Raw genomic sequence first — 18,780 nt, 5'->3', positions numbered from 1 at the left:
ATGTGGATTCTGTTTCTCTGTGAGGAGGAACATAAACCTGTCATGAAATTGACATGATACCCTGACACAATGTGCTTACATATTCATATATGCCAGGAGCTGTGTTTAAATGCAACTTTCTCATTATTGTTGAAAATTGAACAAATCTTTTCAACAATTATATCAAGCTGGTATACTATTTGTATTTTACAAATGAGAAAACTAAGATTCAAAGACATTAACTAACTTGTTATAAGTGACTACTAAGTCAAGTTTGTTTTTATTTAAACAATATGTTCTCTCCTTTAAATGCCCTGCACGTGTTAAACCTAGGCATACACACCATATTTTATAGGTGGTGGTACAAATCAGAAAGAGCCCTAGATTACAAGTTAAATGTGAGGAGTTCTTGTCCTGGTTTCACTACTGATCACTTAATTCCTCTACAATTTTGCATCCATGAAAAAAAAAAAATGGTATCTGTATCTGTTTCTTCTGCCTAAACTGTTGGTATGAGGAACACATGAAATAATGCTGGAGACAGAATTGGTGCTATGGAAAAAAGATTGAAAGAGTCAAAAGACAGGAATCGACATTCTATCCCAACCACTCTCTTACCAATTCTGCAACTTTGAGCAAGACGCTTCACAGTCTAAAGCTCAGTTTCCTCATCTATTAAATGGGAATATTCACTCATAGCCTGCTTATCTTACATGATAAACACTATGTAAATGAAACATGTAATTGTTAGTAAAATTTTAAAAGGTATTTATACACAGAGTTTGCAAGGTATTAGTCCTCTGGGCAGAATTTGTATTGGAGAGCAGACTATAAATTAATATATATATATATATTCAATATATGTATTAGTTTTCTATTGTGGATACAACTAATTACCACTAATTAGTGGATTAAGCAATAGAAATTTATCATCTTACAGTGTCAGTAGGTCAGGAGTCCAACACAGTTCTCACTGGGCTAAAATCAAGGCAGCAGTGTGAGCATCAGTGGGATTGTGTTGCTCAATGATGTCTAGGGGGAAAGCTGCTTCTTTGTCTTTTCCAACTTCTAGAAAGCACCCATGTTTCTTGACTCATGTCCCTTTCCTTCATCTTCAAAGCTAGCGCTGTTACATCTCTCTGACCTTTCTTCAGTTACTCAATCCCTGTCTGAACACAGCTGGGAAAGACTCTTCAACTTAAATGATTTTTATGATTAGATTGGACCTGTGTGCATAATCTGGGATACTTTCCCCATATCAAGGTCTATAAACTTAATCACATCTGCAAGTCCCCTTTGCCATCTGAGATAGCATATTCACAACTTCTGGGAATTAGACGTGGACATTTGGGGTGGGTGGGGGCATTATTGTGCCTACCACAACATGTAACATAATGAAAGTGCTAGTTACAGACTTACTAAAAGGGTGATTTTTTTCTTTTTTGCTAAATTACCCCTCATTTGATTCCTGATTGAAATTTGATCCAACATTGAGCCCTCATCACATTTAACCTGCCACAGAAATTGTATGAGACTATCAGCTTATTAACCCATCATCTCACTAATTTAGTCATTTACTGTCTTTCAAAAGATATTCTCTGATGCAGGAAAGAGATTCTCAGAAGTGCTGCCAGAGGCATCAACTATTGGAAAGAGGAAACAATACAGGAAAATTTGAACTGGAAACTTCTGAATAATATTAGAAAAATCTTATTTTTTCAGGGTCTGGGGCTGTAAGACCTAAAAGTAATGTTAGAGATCAGTGGATCCTAAGAAACTGTATTTCTGATTGCTTTTTTTTTTTTTTTTTTTTTTTTTTTTTTTTTTTTTGAGGCGGAGTCTCGCTCTGTCGCCCGGGCTGGAGTGCAGTGGCCGGATCTCAGCTCACTGCAAGCTCCACCTCCCGGGTTTACGCCATTCTCCTGCCTCAGCCTCCCGAGTAGCTGGGACTACAGGCGCCCGCCACCTCGCCCGGCTAGTTTTTTTTTGTATTTTTAGTAGAGACGGGGTTTCACCGTGTTCGCCAGGATGGTCTCGATCTCCTGACCTTGTGATCCGCCCGTCTCGGCCTCCCAAAGTGCTGGGATTACAGGCTTGAGCCACCGCGCCCGGCCTTCTGATTGCTTTTGAAGTATATTGGCCACACTCCTTGTCAACCAGACTCCACAGTTCAAAAAAAAAAAAAGTCTAGTTTAAAAACAGATGTACATCATATTTATTTTTTGAAATTTTTATTTTATTTTAAGTTCTGTGATACATGTGCAGGACATGCAGGTTTGTTACATAGGTAAATGTGTGCCAGGGTGGTTTGCTGCACCTATCAACCCATCACCTAGGTATTAAGCCCTGCATGCATTCACTATTTATCCGGATGTTCTCTGTCCTCCCACCCCAGTACAGGCCCCTGTGTATGTCGTTCCCCTCCTTGTATCTGTGTGTTCTCATTGTTCAGATCACACTTACAGGTGAGAACATGCAGTGTTTGGTTTTCTGTTCCTCTGTTAGTTTGCTGAGGATAATGGCTTCCACCTCCATCCATGTGCCTGAAAAGGACAAGATCTCGTTCTTTTTTATGGCTTCATCGTAGTCCACAGTGTATATATATATCACATTTTCTTTATTCAGTGTATCATTGATGGGCATTTGGATTAATTCCATGTCTTTGCTATTGTGAATAGTGCTGCCATGAACATATACATGCATGTATCTTTATAATAGAATGATATATATATATATAATGGGATATAGGTAATGGGATTGCTGGGTCAAATGTTATTTCCTTTTCTAGATTGTTAAGGAATCACTACATTGTCTCCCACAATGGTCGAACTAATTTATATTCCCACCAACAATGTAAAAGCCTTCCTTTTTCTTCACATCCTCGCCAGCATCTGTTGTTTCTTGTTTTTTTAATAATTGCCATTCTGACTGGTGTGTGATGTTATCTCACTGTGGTTTTGATTTGCATTTCTCTAATGATCAGTAATGTTGAGCTTTTTTCTTATGTTTGTTGGCTTTATTTCTAATTAAGACATTAGGTTTGTCAGACTTCTTGTCTTGTCATTGCTGGAACTTTGTAAGAATTGACACCAAAGTTAAATTGAACTTATCCAAATTTAATTCAGTGCTTGGTTGTGTCTTTTCCCAGTATCAATTACAGTGAGATTCTTGTTTCCCTTTATCTAGACAGTAGGTTCCTGTTGATATAAACTAATGCCATATCTGATTCTCCCTACTCAGCCTGGGGGATTAGGGAGACTATAGTTGGGGTTTTACCTAGATGGTGGAGTTTTGGGAGATCCATGACTCTACCAAGCTATGGGGCCCATAGGAATGAAAGCATCATCTAAAACCAAAGGTTGTTTGTGTGTGTATGTGTCTTTACCTTTGCATGTGCATGTTTTTATGTGTCTTGGAAGCAGTGTGGGGTTTAAGGCCAGAGAGTAGTGTTCAAACTAACTCCATAAAGGGAAAAGCTTGGGAGGGACATTTCATAAGCTAGAACACAAGCCAAGGAACTGAAGGCCATCCAGAGTGGTACAGCTACTGGTGACAGATCATGTTAGTCAGGAGAAGGCAGAGGATTCTTTTATATTAATACACAGTATGCAACAGAAATGATGACTAATCTCCATGTAAGAGCAATCCTGTGGTTTGGGCAAATGGCAAGAAATTCTAGGAAATGGTGATAAAAGCTGAAGTCATGTGGGTCACAGTATCTTCCTTCTATGCAGTTAGTCCTTTAGGACCATGACTCCCTGCTAGGGCTCATGAACAGAATTCAGACTCTTGGCGAGGGTTCTGCAAAGGCTGGTCAGTGAGACAGTTTCCAAGACAGGAGGTGATAGGATTCAGGGCATGTTTTTCTACCCATGGGTAAATAACAATGCCAATCCAAAAGTCAAAACTGAAGCCTAGTAACAGTGTGGGAGCCAAAAGGATGGGAGGTGGAGAGAAGGCCACAGCTCAGTGCAAATGTGCTGATGGAATCCTGGAAACCTGGATGGATCCCACAAACAATGCCAAAACCCTTTCCAGAAAATCCCAGTGTGCTTGTTTCCTGGGTGAGGGATGGCTCACCAGAGGAGCTGGACTGAATGAGTCTGGGTGAAGGACTGCAGTACTTGCAGCTCCATGAATGACGAAGGCAGGATCTATGAGCAGAGCCCATAGATCTATGTCCACAGCTGTCTTTTTATTCCATGGAACCAGAATAGTCTCACCCTCTTCAGCTTCTTGTAATGGAGTCTCTCCTTCCAGCACTTCACTGAAACTGCTTCTTTGAGGATCACAAGAGCTTCCCAATAGGTAAATCCAGAAGATTTTTCTCAACTTCCATTTTCTTTTTGCTTCAATCAACTTGATTGGCCAAGCCCTTCTTACTTGACATTTTTTCTTCCAATTCTTTTTTCTTTTTTTCTTTGAGATGGCATCTCACTCTGCTGCCCAGGCTGGAGTGCAGTGGCACAATCTTGGCTCACTGCAACCCCTCCCCCCAAGCTCAAGCTATCCTTCCTCCTCTGCCTCCCAAGTAACTGGGATCACAGATGTAGCTGGGATCACAGATGTGGTAGCACATTAGCTACCACACCCAGCTAATTTTTTTTTTTTTTTTTTTTTTTTTTTTTGTATTTCTAGCAGAGACGAGGTTTCACCATGTTGCCCAGACTGGCCTTGAACCCTTGAGATCACCCACTTCAGCCTCCCAAAGGGATGGAATTATAGGCATGAACGACTGTGCCCAGCTCCAATTCTTTCTTGTTCTCCACATCTTTGGTTAATTACTCTCTCATCTAGGAGAGCATCTCTTTCTCATTGCAAGAACCTCTTTCTCAAATGCAAGAACATTTGGGGGTTCTTAAGACTTTGCCCTTGAAGACTTGATCTTCTCCACTTTTACTCTATTTTCCAAGATTTCAGTTATTCTCATGGCTTCAATTATTTGTTCTGCATGGATGATTGCAGAGTGTATACCATCAGGCTTGACTTTTCTCTGTTCTTTTCAGGCCCATGTAGGAACTTTGTTTGGGAGCAAAATAATGATATATATAATATATAATGAAATTAGTATGTTTGAATTTAAATTAAGAAGATCCAATCTCTGAGAGAAGCTGTGCTGTATCCCCAAATAGGCAAAAACAGTGAAATTTACAGAGAAATTAATTCAACACAAATGGGCTTCTTTAAGATAGAGTGGATTTTTTTTTTTTTTTCAATAAATTTGACCACAGAAACTGAATATATATCTCCTTCACACGAAGAAGTTCCCCACGAATTCAGTTCCCCTGATAAATTTCATCACCTTTATCAGGATGCAAGATTTTCTCATTAGACTTCCCCTGCTTTGGTCTTGTCTATTAAGGGGTGAGGGCCCTTCTAAATATCCAGGATTGTTACATAGCAGGAATGTCCACAAGAAATGAGTGTGAACCCTGCTCCAAGACAGTCATTCTCTTCATTCTTTGTATAATACAGCATCAGGTTCTTGTTTCTCACCATCCAAGCCTTCCTGTCTGTATAGTTCTTTAAAAATTGCTCCTCCGCTGTCTCTCTCTTCTCCTCATTGGATCATCTTAGAGGTAAAAGCCCTGGGAAAATGCCTCTTAGAAGGGAAACTGCAGCTGACACTGAGGTTGGCAGTTCACATTAATAAACTTTTGGCAGTTTCAGTGTTGACTAGGGGGTATTAGTGCAAGAGAAAATACACAGAACAAGGTTAATATTTTTAGCTCTAAACCTTCTAGATATGTTTTATGCACGCTTGGTAGAAAATCAATTACTATTAGAGTTATCACCAGGACAGCAAGGGCACCAAATAAGGTAATTTAGACCATCAGACCACCCCAACAACAAATGACAAGGTCTTGGAAATGAGGGGAGGTGGAATTATATGCCTAATTTGGGCAGGAATGTAGGTAAATTGATAAGCCTGCCAAGGGGATGAGACTGGGCAGGAATTTGTGAGGATACAAAACAAGAAATATAGACTAGAATGATTCTTGGGTTTTATACAAATATATAATAAAACCAGCACTGAGCACATAATGTCAAGCACTCTTCTGAATATGTATTGTCCAATTCTCACAGCAGTTCTCTAAGTGACAAAGTATATCCATTTTACAAAGGAGATATTGAGGCACAGAGTAAGTAGCAGAGCTGGGTCTTTGAACTCAGGCACTAGATCTCATAATCTTAATTGTTACACTACGATCCCTGTAAATCAAAGACTGAGAGTCAGATAACTTCTGGGGCTCTTTCATCATTAATAAATGATGTGACTGTCTTAGCTTGGGCTGCTATCACAAAATACCCTAGACTGGATGGCTGAAATAACAGACATTGATTTCTCACAGTCCGGAGGCTGGAAGGCCCAAATCAAGATACTGGCTGATTCAATTTCTGAGGAAAGCTCTTCCTGGTTTACAGATAGCTGTCCTCTGGCTGTGTCCCCACATGGTGAGAGAGGAAGCTCTGATGTCTCTTCTTCTTATAGGGACATTAATTCCTCATGACCTCCACTAAACCTAATTACTTCCCAAAGACCCCATTTTTTGCTACCATCACACTGAAGGTGAAGACTTCAACATATGAACTGGGGAAGTGGAGGTGGAGACATAAACACTCCGTCCATAACAGTGACTGTGTTTTCTCATGGTATAATCTGTTTTGCATGGTTGACAGTAGGGCCTGGAGGACACTGTAGAAGAGCAGACAGAGATTCAGGCGGGACTGCTTGGTGCCATGCGTAAGCCAGCCCAGGAATGGAGCAATCTGAGCAGCCCACTGCCTGGATTTCCCTCCTTGCCCTTCATGTCATCCTGGAGACTTGAGCCCTCCTCCGGGAGGGAGAAGAACAAGGGTTAGGATTAGCACTGCTCACTTGAAACTTCATGTAAGTAACTGATAAATTGAACATATATGACTCATGACAAAATCAAAATGCAACATTTTTATTTCTGCCATTCTTTTATATTTTATTCAGTGGGGGCAATCTTCTTTTGCCTCCAGAGAAAGACTCCAGAAGGTTCCCATGGTTTCTGCCCATTCTTATTTAATGGATTAATGGGACAACACTCAATTTAAGTGGTAAACAGTATAATTTTAGTATTTAGAATGCCAAGCTCCATATAACAGGTACTACTTCAGTGAGTCCTTATGACTCGAAAGAGAACATCTCATATTTTCTCCACAGAAGTCTATCTAACAGCAAAAGAGAGAAATAGGTGTATTCCTGTGAGGAGGGTCTAGTGTGGGTTCTGGGAGTGTAATCCTTGTGTAGATGCAGCATGTAAAAGTTTTCTTTGATAGTTTATATTTTAACTTAAAAGTTTGTATCAGTCGTTTACTTATCTCCATTATGTACCAGTATTTAAGAATGATACAGCATTAAAAACAATTAACTGGGAAAATTATTATACATCTCTTTTCCCTCACTCCCAATCTCTGAGTGTAGTTCAGAGTCTAATAAAACACTTCATGCTGGCCCCGTGGTGTTGTTATTCCCTCAATCTACTGCCTGCCTCCAGCCTAAAATGTCCAGCTCAGGCACAGACGCCAAATTTTAATATCTATTTAAAGTCTGTGATAGACACATAGCTTTCTGTTGTGTATCTTTATTTTAAATAAAAAAAAAACATTATGGGTACATAGTAGGTGTATGTATTTATGGGGTACATGAGATGTTTTGATACAGGCATGCAATGCTTAAAAATTGCATCATGGAAATGAGGTGTTCATCCCCTCAGGCATTTATCCCTTGAGTTACCAACAATCCAATTATACCCTTGTAATTTAAAATGTACTATTAAGTTATTTTTGACTATAGTCATCCTGTTATACTATCAATACTATACTTTCTGGATTTCTTTATAAGCTTAAAATGTTTCATATTCATAAAACATGAATAAAATAAAAATTAAAGCAAAATTCTCCCAAAGTACTATCTATGAATCCAAACTTATCTCCTTATGCTTCTCTTATAGTTTATTGAATAGAGTGTGAAAATTTATATCAAAGTTTTACTTACTGCATTCCCTGTCATGCAATTTTATCGTTCTCATTTCTGCTTGTCCGAGTCTCACCCTTTTTGTGAGACTCAATTTAAATTTCATCTCCAACAGAAAACCGTGCCAGATGTCCTTAATCCTCATTAATTACTTTCTCTTCTTCTTTTTTATGTTTTTGTGACTTAGAATGCCAAGTATTTTATTTTTAAGCTTATAAAATTTGAAAACAAGATAGTCTAAGTTAAATAATTTAGTATCCAAAGCTGAATGTGCTCATTTAGAGCTTTTTCTCTGCTTGAAAATACAAAAACAACTTCCTAAAACCCCTAGGTGAGAATACCTCTGTTTGGATGATCTGTGATTAGATGAACTGTTGGTAACATTCCTTTTTTCCTTAGTGAAGGTTTCAGAAATTCTGGAATAGATGCATTTTTCTAACCTCACACAGACTATTTTATTCCAAATGTCTCCTGAGAGGCATACACCACATACAGGAATCCATTTCCATCCTTCTTAGATTCTTATGCTTCAAAAATCCGTGAGAAAATGCCCACCATACTTTGTTCACCAACAGGAAGAAGATTGGATTAGCATTGAGTTGTAAGTGCCTTCTAATTGTCTTAATGAGTTCTGTTAAAGAAAAAAAAATCAATGATACTTGTTAAAGCATGGGAAGAAAGCCTTTATTAGGAGCATTGAGATAGGTACAGCGACCACTGCAAAGATGTCTTGCACTGGAAGAGATTGGGTTTAATTATGAATACAGTATGGGCAAATGGGAATTTATAGCCATAGAGCAGGGTGTGGGGTAGTGGATGGACAGTTACTAGGGGAAACATCAGGGTAAGGGGGATTCTGACTAAACCGACCTAACAGGATTCTTCCTGAAGACAGGCCAGGGTGAGCAAACATCACCCGAGGGATGGTGGAGGATGCAGAACTTGATCAGATATCAAGGGTGATCAGATACTGAGGGTGGGGAGAGTCTTGCTAAGCTGACTTAAGCAGGCTCTTTGCTATCACTGTATTTTATAAGGAAGTGCACAGATGGGCCTAGGAGAAGGTTCAAAGGCCTGCTTCAAGTTTGGCCAAGCAAGGAACCTTTGTCAGTTCACTCATGCAGATGTGATCAGGTATCAGGAACTTGGTTTTGTCTAGCACAGGAAGCTGCTTCTCACTCTTGTGCGGTCTATTATCACTGGAATTGTGGTAGGATGTTGCCCTTAGATAAACCAAATACTGACTCTTTGTTATGAAGCTGCTTGAAGAGCTTTTCCCCTGCCATGGCACGGGAGGCTGAGCTGAGGAACAGAGGAGTAAATGGTCCCAGCTGCTCAAGGGGTCAACAGTGGTGGGTCTTACTTGGGCCAATCAATTCCTTTGCTAATACTTGGGACAGTCAATTCCTTTGCTAAACAGCTGAAATATGTACTAACTGGTCTATTCTTGCATCCCAATCTGCCTCTCCTGGTTATCTTTGTCTTGTTCTCTCTTTCCCTCCCTAATTAGCTTGTAAGTGCCAGAGTAGATATTTTAAAAGTGTTGGAACAAGTAAATGAATTATATGAGAAAGATAGTTAGCCAAACATTATATCAATTGCTTTCGTGAAGATGGGTGGGAGATGGTTCATATTAACGTATATTGCTTGCCAGGTGAGTCTTTGCAGGAAATCATTGAGTGTCTCTTCTTTGCACTTGAAATGTAGCAATGTGCAAAACAGATGGTGGTGGTGGTGATGATGATGAAACCATATCTTGTCCATTTGGATGTGGTAATAAGTACTTCTCATCAGCCGTGTCTTACCTGGGCACTCATTGAATCTCGGCATATTGAAACGTTTCCCGTAGTAGAACTCAAAGCAATTAGCTCATTGAGCGCCATGATTAGATACATTAAGGCTGTTACTTGGCTATCAGAAATAAGTGCTATCTCTAGGGCTGGGCGTGGTGGCTCACGCCTGTAATCCCAGCACTTTGGGAGGCTGAGGCGGGCAGATCACCTGAGGTCAGGAGTCCAAGACCAGCCTGGCCAAAATGGTGAAACCCCGTGTCTACTAAAAATACAAAAATTAGCTGGGCATGGTGGCACGTGCCTATAATCCCAGCTACTTGAGTGGTTGAGGCAAGAAAATTGCTTGAACCCCGGGAGACAGAGGTTGCAGTGAGTGGAGATCACGCCACTGTACTCCAGCCTGGGCGACAGAGCGAGATTTGAGACTCCATCAAAAAAAAAAAAAAAAAAAAAAAAAAAAGAAAGAAAGAAAGAAAAAGAAAAAGAAGTAAGTGCTATCTCTTAATCTCCTACGCAAGTGATTGGTAGGAATTCACCCTCTTATGAGATTGTCTGATTAGGCTTTTGCTGAGAATGTATACTATTGCATGTGGGGCACAGTTTTGCATTCTGGAGCAGACCACAGTGCCAAAATTCTAAAAAGAGGAACTCCATGATAAAGAAGAAGCAAAATGTAAGAACCATACCAAGAGATACAATAACAGAGTAAGAGCAAGAGGGAATGGTGTCGCATCTCCAGTAGCAGAATAATCCGGTGTGAAACAGTTCCTTCTAATGCAAAGGTTGTGGTTTCAAGTTTTTAAAAATCATGTTTTTCTTGTTTATAAAGTAATACATCCTATTAGAAATATTAGGAAATTACTAAAAGAGAATTAATGTAGGGGCTGATTCTGGATATAAATGGATTCTGGATATGAAAGTGAAAACAGCTTGCTTGTTTCTCTCCCTTAATGATGGGGCTGATACTGCATATAAATTCCAATTAGAAATAGATAGTAAGTGGTCCCTCCTAATTTCTCCTGGAAACTTTCCCTATCAGGTAAAGATTCATACTTTATTTTTCTATGTATAAGGTACCCGCCTTGAGAAAAAGTGCAAAATCTGTTATTCATTATTTTAAAAAGCTGTAAAGCATGTATTTTTCTTTAATTCTTTACATGTATCTTTATAGAAAGGTTGAAAAACACAAAAATGAATAAAGTTAAAATGATCGTTAATCCCACTATTGCTAACATGCTAGTATTTTGATGCATTTATATACAGATCACGTATATGCATATGCATATATGCCACATACATTCCAACATATAAGTGAAGAATTATAACTGTATGGAAAATGTTTAAAATGTAATGCAAACAGAAAAAAGCAGGATAAAAAACCTTTTACATGGCTTGATCTCTTTAAAATTGTTCAGCATCATGTACTTAATAACTTCATGATAGTTTCCCATTTGGATGTGAACTGATAACCTTTTCAGAAAGAATGGAACCACTCTTAATAAATTCAGGGAATTCTCTCTATTATGAAATGAGGGGAGCTTTTCTACTTATTGTTTCTCCTCCTCTTGATAATTCCATCTCTTTTTGTAGCACTTTCAATCATCCAGATCACGTAACAGAAAATGTATTACCTGTAGAGGTTTTAGAATTGGATACCAATATCAATATTTTAATAGTCAATATTCAGAATATTAACATCAATATTCTGAAGGTAAAATTAGAAAATGTGGAGAGTCACAGGCTTCCTTCATGTAGTTAGAACTTCAAATATTAAAACATAGCTGGGAGTAGTGGTTCATGCCTGTAATCTTAGCACTTTGGGAGTCTGAGGCAGGAGGATTTCTTGAAGTCAGGAGTTTGAGACCAGCCTAGCAATATAATGAGACTTCGCTTTTCTGAAGAAATTAAAAAAAAAAAAAAAAAAAAAAAAAAAAACACAGCTGGGTGTGGTGGCCCATGCATTTAGTCCCAGCTACTCACGAGGCTGAGGCAGGAGGATCACTTGAGCTTGGAAGATCGAGCCTGCAGTGAGCTGTGATCACACCACTGCACTCCAACCTGGATGACACACACAGTGAGATCCTGTTTCAAAAGAAAAAATAAGAAAAGTAAAAACAGCTTGCTTGTTTCTCTCCCAGTACCTGATAAAATAGGAGATACATTTCTCTTGACAATGACATCTTAGAGTCATGATCAAATACCTCCTTAGTCCTATAACACAAATAAATGGAAAAATATTCCATGCTCATGAATTGGAAGAATCAATATCCTCAAAATGGCCATAGTGCTCAAAGCAATTACTGGGTATAAATCCAAAGGAAGATAAATTATTCTATCAAAAACACCCCTGTATTTGTATGTTCATCACAGTGCTATTCACAATAGCAAAGACATGGAATCAACATAGGTGCATATCAATGGTGGATTGGATAAAGTAAATGTGGATGTACACACCATGGAATACTATGCAGCCATAAAAAAAGAAAGAAGTCAGGTCATTGGCAGCAACATGGATGCAGCTGGAGGCCATTATCCTAAGCGAACTAATGCAGGAACAGAAAACCAAATACCACATGTTCTCCATAATAACTGGGAGCTAAACACTGAATGCACATGGATATAAAGATAAGAACAATACACACTGGGGACTACTAGAAGGGGGAGGGGTAGAGCATGGCATAGACTGAAAAACTACTTATTGGATACTATGCTCATTACCAAGATGACGGGACAATTCATATCACAAACCTCATCATCATGCAGTATACCCATGTAACAAACCTGCATATGTATCCCTTGAATTTCATGTATATATATATAATACAAATATAAAATTTAAATATAAATATATTTATATATATAAATAATATATATAATTATTATTTAGAGTCCTAGACTCTGTGATTCCCCAAAGCCAGTGCACAGATCAAAGTAGCTATAGACTGACACTTCAGGGAGGCTTTTAAAAAGGACCGACTCTTGGACCCTGGTTCGGTATGTCTAGAGTGGGACTGGAAGTCTGTATTTTATGAAGTTTCCCAAGTGATTCTGATGAATAATCCAGTTTGAGAACCACTGCCCTGGGAGCTGTAGTGTAATCCAATTATTTCCTGGCAACCAGAAGGGAAGAGGTGAAGATGGAGCTTGATTTATTGTATGAAACATGGATTCCCCAGAGAGGGTCTCCCTGGAAGACATTTAAAAAATCTATTTCAAGATAGTTATTAATATTTTCTTGATTGTCATTCTAAAGCCATAGCAAAGATTTGATGAACTTTGCAGGTCACTTCCAACCATTCAATTTTATAAAATTGTGCGTAGTTCTATAAATGTTGCAATGATCTTTAGAAAAAATTTTCCCTCTAGTAAAGAGTGCATTTACTTCCCACCCATTAAGCTAAGCAATCATGGCATGTTCACACCCCTGAGCACATTTAGTTCTTGATAGAAAATGAGACATTTAGTTTACTGCGGGCACTTAAAGTCACTGGAGATTTTGTGATGACTTTTCATTTCTCAAAAAAAAATCTATATTAAACATAAAACTAATATTTATTTCCTTCATTTTTATATAGTTTGCTTTGTAAATATATAATCGTTTTTCCAATTTTACACAATAAATGACTTGTTTTGAACAGATGCCTCACTTTAATAGGATCTTATGTTCTCTGAGTATTTTCATTTTTTTTTTTTTTTTTTTTTTTTTTTTTAGTACTTTAAGTTCTAGGGTACATGTGCACAACATGCAGGTTTGTTACATATGTATACCTGTGCCATGTTGGTGTGCTGCACCCATTAACTTGTCATTTACATTAGGTATATCTCCTAATGCTATCCCTCCTCCGTACCCCCTCCCCACAATAGGACCCGGTGTGTGATGCTCCCCTTCCTGTGTCTAAATGATCTCATTGTTCAGTTCCCACCTATGAGTGAAAACATGCAGTATTTGGTTTTCTGTTCTTGCGACAGTGTGCTGAGAATGATGGTTTCCAGCTGCATCCATGTTCCTACAAAGGACACAAACTCATCCTTTTTTATGGCTGCATAGTATTCCATGGTATATATGTGCCACATTTTCTTAATCCAGTCTGTCACTGATGGACATTTGGGTTGATTCCAAGTCTTTGCTATTGTGAATAGTGCTGCAATAAACATACGTGTGCATGTGTCTTTATAGCAGCATGACTTATAATCCCTTGGGTATATCCCCAGTAATGGGATGGCTGGGTCAAATGGTATTTCTAGTTCCAGATCCTTGAGGAATCGCCACACTGTTTTCCACAATGGTTGAACTAGTTTACAGTCCCACCAACAGTGTAAAAGTGTTCCTATTTCTCCACATCCTCTCCAGCACCTGTTGTTTCCTGATTTTTTAATGATCACCATTCTAACTGGTGTGAGATGGTATCTCATTATGGTTTTGATTTGCATTTCTCTGATGGCAAGTGATGATGAGCATTTTTTCATGTGTCCGTTGGCTGTATGAATGTATGAATGTCTTCTTTTGAGAAGTGTTTGTTCATATCCTTTGCCTACTTTTTGATGGGGTTGTTTGTTTTTTTTTCTTTTAAATTTGATTGAGTTCTTTATAGGTTGTGGATATTAGCTCTTTGTCAGATGAGTAGATTGCAAACATTTTCTCCCATTCTGTAGGTTGCCTGTTCACTCTGATGGTAGTTTCTTTTGCTGTGCAGAAGCTCTTTAGTTTAATTAGATCCCATTTGTCAATTTTGGCTTTTGTTGCCATAGCTTTTGGTGTTTCAGTCATGAAGTCCTTGCCCATGCCTGTGTCCTGCATGGTATTACCTAGGTTTTCTTCTAGGGTTTTTATAGTTTTATGTCTAACATTTAAGACTGTAATCCATCTTGAATTAATTTTTGTATAAGGAGTAAGGAAAGGATCCAGTTTCAGCTTTCTACTTATGGCTAGCCAATTTTCCCAGCACCATTTATGAAATACGGAATCCTTTCCCCATTTCTTGTTTTTGTCAGGTTTGTCAAAGATCAGATGGCTGTAGATGTGTGGTATTATTTCTGAGGGCTCTGTTCTGTTCCATTGGTCTATATCTCTGTTTTGGTACCAGTACCATGCTGTTTTGGTTACTGTAGCCTTGTAGTATAGTTTGAAGTCAGATAGTGTGATGCCTCCAGCTTTGTTCTTTTGACTTAGGATTGTCTTGGCAATGCGGGGTCTTTTTTGGTTCCATATGAACTTTAAAGCAGTTTTTTTCAATTCTGTGAAGAAAGTCATTGGTAGCTTAATGGGGATGGCATTGAATCTATAAATTACCTTGAGCAGTATGGCCATTTTCACAATATTGATTCTTCCTATCCATGAGCATGGTATGTTCTTCCATTTGTTTGTGTCCTCTTTTACTTCACTGAGCTGTGGTTTGTAGTTCTCCTTGAAGAGGTCCTTTACATCCCTTGTAAGTTGGATTCCTAGGTATTTTATTCTCTTTGAAGCTACTGTGAATGGGAGTTCATTCATGATTTGGCTCTCTGTTTGTCTGTTACTGGTGTATAAGAATGCTTGTGATTTTTGCACATTGATTTTGTATCCTGAGATTTTGCTGAAGTTGCTTATCAGCTTAAGGAGATTTTGGGCTGAGACAATGGGGTTTTCTAAATATACAATCATGTCATCTGCAAACAGGGACAATTTGATTTCTTCTTTTCCTAACTGAATACCCTTTATTTCTTTCTCTTGCCTGAATACCCTAGCCAGAACTTCCAACACTATGTTGAATAGGAGTGGTGACAGAGGGCATCCCTGTCTTGTGCCAGTTTTCAAAGGGAATGCTTCCAGTTTTTGTCCATTCAGTATGATATTGGCTGTGGGTTTGTCATAAATAGCTCTTATTTTTTTGAGATATGTTCCATCAATACGGAATTTATTGAGAGTTTTTAGCATGAAGGGTTGTTGAATTTTGTTGAAGGCCTTTTCTGCATCTATTGAGATAATCATGTGGTTTTTGTTTTTGGTTCTGTTTATATGCTGGATTTCGTTTATCAATTTGCCTATGTTGAATCAGCCTTGCATCCCAGGGATGAAGCCCACTTGATCAATCACCTTAACCAAAGATGTAATGTATTCTATAATATATAAAGTGCTGTGTCCCAAATTTTCAGTCATTGTAACACTCTACCTAGAGAAATTACTACTGTAGTGGAAAGTTGACAGTTTCAGCTCTACACCACTTTTGCCTGCTGTGGGGATCTTGTCCAAAACGAGTGGCCCTGGTGAGTCTGTCAATTAGTATATCTACTGCTTTGTTCCCAGGGGTGAGCATGTGATCTCAGGTGGACCAATTATAACAGCCTATCATTCTTGGAGCAGTAATTGGCTTAGAAATGAGCATTTAAAAGATCAACCTGTTGTTGGGTGAGAGAATTATCCTTTTTTAAAAAATAAAAATGCTCCTGAATTGGCTGAACTGGAAGAATGTGACTCCAGGTCAATTAGAAGTAGTTTTTCCTACCAAATGATGAGAGTTTGCTTGAATAAGAATGTGAGTATTTGGAGAGAGGCAGAAAGTTGAGACTGGGAAAAGAAACTTATGACGTTCTAGATCTAATTGCATTGACTACTGAACTTCCAGCAATGTGAAGTTCCTGAATTTGTTTTTTAATAAGTGAATTTAATTGACAAACAAATTGAATTGAATTACACACACACACAAAATCTTGGCTAATGCAATTATTTCCTTCATTTTCCAGATGAGTAAATTGAAACCCAGAAAGGCTAAGTAACTTGAACTATTTCATAAGTAAGTCAGACTCAAACTCATGTCCTAACACTCTAAAACCTTTGTTCTTTATATCATGCTTTCATTCCTCAGCATCTACTAAAGAAGTCTGGTATTCAGGAAAAACATGACCTCATAAATAGATCAAATATGGCTGAGAATGATCTTACACAAAATACAAAGTTAGCTGAATTGCTTTTGATCCAAATTTATGGGGGGTCTTTGCAAAATTACAAGGGTCTAAGGTGTCAAACATTAAAAAATAATAGGGTAAGTACTTAAAATGAGAATTTAAATTTTATGTTATCCAAAAACATGTACATTTGATTCAGTAGTTCTTCAGAATTTTAAGTAAGTTTTGTTAAATTATGGGCAGCCGACACAAACCAATAATGCACAAATCTACCCATGTTCTACTCTGTAGGCTAGCAGAGATACCCTGTTGCAAGTTAACATTTTACAAATGGCAGGCCCTCATAACCTACCCTTAAAGTGGTGGGCTAGTTTGAATGACTAAAACGTGTGTATGTGGAATTTTTCAATCAGACAAAGTGATGTAAAGAGAAAATGAAGTCTCCTTTACCATCTGAAGTTCACCTTTACCATAGTGACAAATTAAAACTTGTTTCTTCAGGGTCCCATTATACCTGGAAGTGTTCTTTGGTTTTCCTTTTTTTCTCCTAATCTACCTCTGTTCTTCTTTGACAGAATACTTTCCTATGAGAAAGAATCTGAAGAGCATCATGTTTAATTCTTGTACATTTAAGGAAGTATTAAAGGAAATAAATACAGGAGAAAAGTGAACTGCTAAACATGCCTGAATACATCCTGTCATTAATGTCTGGATTTTATTTTTTACTTTTAATACATATGTTAAAATTTTTAATGTAATAATTAATGTATAAAAATCACAATAACATTTATATAAGTTATATAAGGCACATCTGTGACTCCATCACTGATCTTAACTCAGTCAGCCCTTTCAAGAATGTGATTGTCCCCAAGCCCAGCCTGTGCCTCCGCTTTAAGAGGTACCTAACTCCTCTCCTGAATTTTATGCTTGTCATTCTCTTACATTTTTAGAAGTAGTTTAGTTCTTTTTAATTAATGTTTCTCTAACAATAGCATTGTATACTTTTGCTTGATTTTGAACATTCTATTTGTATCATGCTATATGTCATTTTCTATGACTTATTTCATTTCACATTATGTTTCTAAAATGTATTTTTATGCTTGTGAGTAGCTTTAGTTCATTCATTTTTAGGTTGTGTAATATTCCACTGTATAATTATTCTATACTGTAATTCATTTAGTCACTCTCCTGTTGTTGGAAATTGAAAGGTTTTTTTCTTTTTTTTTCAATTTTTGCTGATACAAAGGATACTGTGATACATGTTCTATTCATTTCTCTTGGTATACATGTCCAACAATTGTTCTAGTTTCTAGGGTACCTAAGAGTGGAATTGCTTGGTCTTTGCATGTAAACTATTTAACTAGTTATGAAGGTGTCAAACTGTTTTCCAAAGTGATTAAATTGATTTATATTCCCATCAGACGTGTATGAATATCCATTGATTCAAATCTTTACCAATGTTTGGCAATGTCAGACTTCTGTATTTTTGTACATTTAGTCTTTTACAGGTGTACTCTCTTCCTGATGTCTATTCTGTTCTGGTCAATAAATTTGACTCTGTGTCTATACCACACAGTATTAATTATTCTACCTTTGACTTTTTTTTTTTTTTTTTTTTTGATAGAGTCTTGCTCTGTGGCCCAGGCTAGAGTGCAGTGGTGTGATCTCGGCTCACTGCAACCTCCGCCCCCTGGGTTCAAGTGATTCTCATGCCTCAGCCTCCTGAGTAGATGGGACTATGGGCCCACGTCACCATTCTAGGCTAATTTTTTTTTTTTTTCATTTTAGTAGAGATGGGGTTACACCATGTTGTCTACACTGGTCTTGAACTCCTGAGCTCAGGCAATCTACCCACTCTGCCTCCCAAAGTGCTAGGATTACAGGCATGAGCCACTGCTCTTGGCTGACTTTTTATGTAAGTTATCTTAACAACAAATTATCAATGTTCTCAAAATACACTATTGGGATTTTGCTTTTCAAAAGAGGCCAATGCTACCTCAATCACAACTTTCAAACCTACTAGCTCAAGATTCAATATCCTTTTCCTGGAGTCAGACAGTTGGCCCTGCCAGATTGCTGTGCACTATCTCAGCGTATGATAGGACAATATTGGAGGTCCCA

This window comes from Rhinopithecus roxellana, chromosome 10 (genome assembly GCF_007565055.1).
Source record: "Rhinopithecus roxellana isolate Shanxi Qingling chromosome 10, ASM756505v1, whole genome shotgun sequence".
In the NCBI taxonomy this organism is placed as follows: domain Eukaryota; kingdom Metazoa; phylum Chordata; class Mammalia; order Primates; family Cercopithecidae; genus Rhinopithecus; species Rhinopithecus roxellana.
Note: the sequence above shows the minus strand (reverse complement) of the source record.